Below are 4,160 nucleotides of genomic sequence, written 5' to 3' on the forward strand. Positions count from 1 at the left end.
TGTTATGTATTAGCTCTATATCTTGTTTGGACACCTTCCATTGATGTAGTAGGGTCCTAGCATTTAAAGGTTGCTTGTTTTGGTATTAGGAGTGTAGGTGTAACTATTTAGCTCCTTGAGAGACTTAAAGCTTGAATATGTAAATAGATTTCTTGCCATTAGGAAGGAGGAGTTAATTTACTGGCCATACTGTGGTTTTGTTCAAGTGTTCTGTGCTGGGAATGTCTGTGTGGAAAATTAGGGGAGACTGTCTATAAAATGTGATTCATCTCCATGCCAGTCCCTTCTGAAGGCCAGAACGTATCCAGCTTGAATTCTTTCAGCTCTGCTGTTCCCTTGCTTCTAGGCTTGCCTCTGCATGTGGGTATGTCAGTGCTTCTGAAGTTAAGTGCTCCTGGTAGATGCAGACACTCGGATCCAAGCCTATAGAAGCAGCGCATCTCCCATGGAGTCACTCGGGTTACCTACAGAACTTCTACAGAGCCTGGGGTAATGAATTCTGTTTGACATGGGCTGTCTCTGGAGGTTGAAGAACTAGCCTGGATCCAGTAAGCTAACTTAACCTGGGCTCCACACAGAAGTGACTATACTGCGTTTCAGCTACCTGTGGAAGCAGTCGGGCTGATTTTGTTTGTGCTGCAAGTCTTGGGGGATGCAGGCTGGCCTGTGCTGAGCTAGCCTGACCATGTGCCCATGCGTACAACTTGCTTGCAGCGGAAAAGGATGACTTGGGTTTTCATTCCTTTCGTTAAAGCTCTGTAAGGGAGAGAAATATGAATGGTAGCTTTTTTGCCTTTTTCTTTTCTTGTATCAATAATCCTGGACACTTTTATCAGTTTTGTTCTTTGTTATACCACTGTCATCAGCACTCATGACAAGTTGATTGCACAAACGTATACTCCCGATGACACTAAATATAGTCTGAGGCAATGAATGCAAGCTCTGCTTTATAATGTACAGGATTTGTTACTAGTTTTGAACATGACCTGCAAGTAGCACTGGCAGACTTATTTCTCGGAAAGTGGGCTTCGCAGTAATATACTGATCAGCTGTTGAATAAGGTCTGAGGAATGGTGATAAGACAAAGCATTTGCTCTCTGTATTTCTCCTATATCTATAAGTATATTACCCTACTGCATTATTGTGCAGACAGATGATGAGATGCAGAAAGGCTTTCTGTTGCACGGCATTTATTCTGTTTTCCCTATGACAGCTGTTATTTACAAAGATAGTGGAGTACTTTAAAAAAAAAAGTACAGCATCTGCATTTTATTATCATACTTCTTCAAATAAATGTCTAAATGGTTTTAAAGGAATTAACCGTAAGCATTCAGTTAGGTTTTCACTAGATAAGAAGCCATTTTCCTAGCAGTTCAGTGAGTAACACTGTCTACTTTTCAGAAACCAATCCTCCTGTAAGGGATTTAGATTTATTGATAACATTACTGTAAAGTGTATTCCTTGCTGCTTTACCACTCAGGCTGGAATGTCTCTAGTGTGTTTGGCTATAGCGTTACACTGCATCAGTGAGGGGAAGGAGCTGCTGTGAATACCTCTCAGTGCTCCGTCTTCCTCACTGGCAGCAGGTTTGTTCTGTCTGCAGATCTTAACTATTTACATCAGAGACTACTATGCATGCCCTGTTTTCCAAATTACTCCTTTTTGGTGGGTGAAAAGGAAAACAGTTCATGAATCTAAGGAAATACTCCTGCAAGGAGATTCAGTTGCTGAATGAATTCCTGCCCTGCATGTCTGACCGCCTTGAAGACATACTGCTCCAGTTCTCCCTCAGAGAGCTCTTGTTCTCATTCCAGCTGAGGCGGAAGGGAGGAAGTCAGGCAGGTAATGTTATCTACATCTGTAGGTTAAGTAGTGCTCTGCTTCTGGGAAGGGTATGAGTAGAGGGCTCTTGGTAATTCACAAGACATTTTATAAGGCAGGTTCTAACTTACCTTCAGCCAATAGTTTTAGCTATCACTGGAACTCGCACTTCAGGATTTTAAACCAACTTGGTTAGCAACTTTAGTTGGCAGATGTCATGCGCAACCTTGGTTCAGGGACTTTGTTGGAGGGTCAAGTATATGGTGTTAAGGATGCTGAGCTGTGCCCATCTTTTGTAGATTGCCTTTTCTGCTTTGGTCTTTCCAGGTAACCTGCTCTTACACCTGCAATTAAAGGAATTCAAACTTCAAAGGGTTATTCTCCACTCCCTATTGTCATCCCACTGCCACATGTGTGTCTGTGTGATGGTATGTAACAGATTATTTTGGGGGGGGGGGGCGGGGCGGGGACTGGGGTTCTGGTTAAGTTTTTCTGTTTTCAAAGCTTTCAAGTATCCAGTACTTGTGGAACATATTTCCTCAAGTGGTCATCATGTTCCTGCTTGTGCTTTTTCAAAGATGTTTCTTTTGTTATACCTAGAACAATTGGCTAGGCTATATACTGTGAACTTCTGCAAGATGAATATATAGAAAAGCTAAAGGACCAGGAAATAGTTTGTCCTTTCATCCTTGCGTGTTGGGATGTTCTCTCTGCATTTCTTGCTAACCTCCGAAGGTCTGATAAAGCCACTGAAAAGAACAGGAGGTAGAAAAAGGGAAGGTTTTCCCTTGTTATTCTCACAGGAGCTGTTTTAACATTTGTTTTAGTTGAAAACATTTTCATGCAGAGTCCAAAAAAATCCAAAAACTCAGCTAGGAGAAAGTATTCATATTAGCCAAACACTAATGTTAATGTTGTGTTACAAGTAGAATAAAGTGCCAGAAACTTTCTGGGAGAACACACCCTCCAATTTCATTTGGCCTTAGCTATTCCCCAGCAGCCAGGAAGGATACAAGAAGTAGTCTGGCTGTCATGAGCCAGGTCTCTACATGTTCTCCCTTCCCAAGCCCCCCTGCTTTTCTTGTTTGCCCAACTTTTGTTTTCAATAAAAGCATTAAACATTATAATATAGCCTGAAACGAACACAAAATAACTGAGGATGGTGTGCTTGACCTTTAATCATGGATGTTTATAAATGTTGTTTGACATTAATCAAGAATACATGCGATGAGAGACACAGATTTGCTCATGACACTTAGCATTCTTCTAGAGCAGATGGGGGTTTAAAGCCAGTAGCATTCTCCATGCAAGGACTCCTCTCTAAATTAAAACGTTCTGCTGCTTTCTTGGAATACTCTCCCCTTCCCTGCCTTGCAGTGCCCAGGTAGTGCTGGCAATTATTTGCACAGTTTAGTTATCTAGGTTTGGGGTTGGTGGGAACTGATTCAGGGTAAAAGCCACCAAAAGAAATGTTTTTTTTTTTTTCTCCTCCAGCTGGATCAATTCCTACATCCTGCGCACTGGGCAGCCGTACAGAAACTTGTGCCAGCATGACACAAGAAGCACCAGGCAGGAGAATAGAGAAGGGAAGGGGTGAGGATTGCTTTTTCTGATGGCTGTGCCAACTTTGCGTGTGTGTTAAATCAGTCTAAGAAAATTATTCATAATAATGCTGTTTGAATTCAGGAGTCCCAGCACTGGCTAAAACTGGTGGACTGGCATGTTTATCGTCAGTTTGCACACCAGAACTAATACTCTGCTTTTCCAAGGCAGAAGTTGAATGTTCTCCCTCAAATCGGGTATTTCTATGACAGAGCTCAATCCAGCCTTTGCCAGAGGATGTGGCTGCACTAGCTTTCTGTTCATTTTGTGAAAGTTAATATATCCAGTTCTCGTGTTCCTTGAGAGTAAGCCAGAATTACAGTCAATGTGCGCTTCACAGGCAGCGTGTATCACACATCGCAGTGAATTTTAACTCCGAAATGAAGGGATCGGGATACCATAAACTGTTCCACCGCTGAGCATTTTTGCAGAAAAGTTCAGCTGAATTTGGTTTTGTACAAATTAAGCTGCTTCTCATATTCCTTGACTATGGGACTAATCTCCAAAACAAAAGAAATGCTGATGGTTAAGGAATAAGAAACCACAGCCGATGTTGTGAGAAAAAATAGAAGGAGAAGCAGTTTAGCATTTGGATTCAGAAACAGAATTTGATGCTTAACTTAGGAATGTTTCTCTGATTGGTCAAATAACTGATGAGAGACCCTGAAAATAACCTAAATGTACCATTTTGCGTTTTGTAATTACATGAGTGCAAACTTGTAGCTAGTCTTGATGAT

The sequence above is a fragment of the Gavia stellata genome, chromosome 3 (genome assembly GCF_030936135.1).
Source record: "Gavia stellata isolate bGavSte3 chromosome 3, bGavSte3.hap2, whole genome shotgun sequence".
NCBI lineage: Eukaryota > Metazoa > Chordata > Aves > Gaviiformes > Gaviidae > Gavia > Gavia stellata.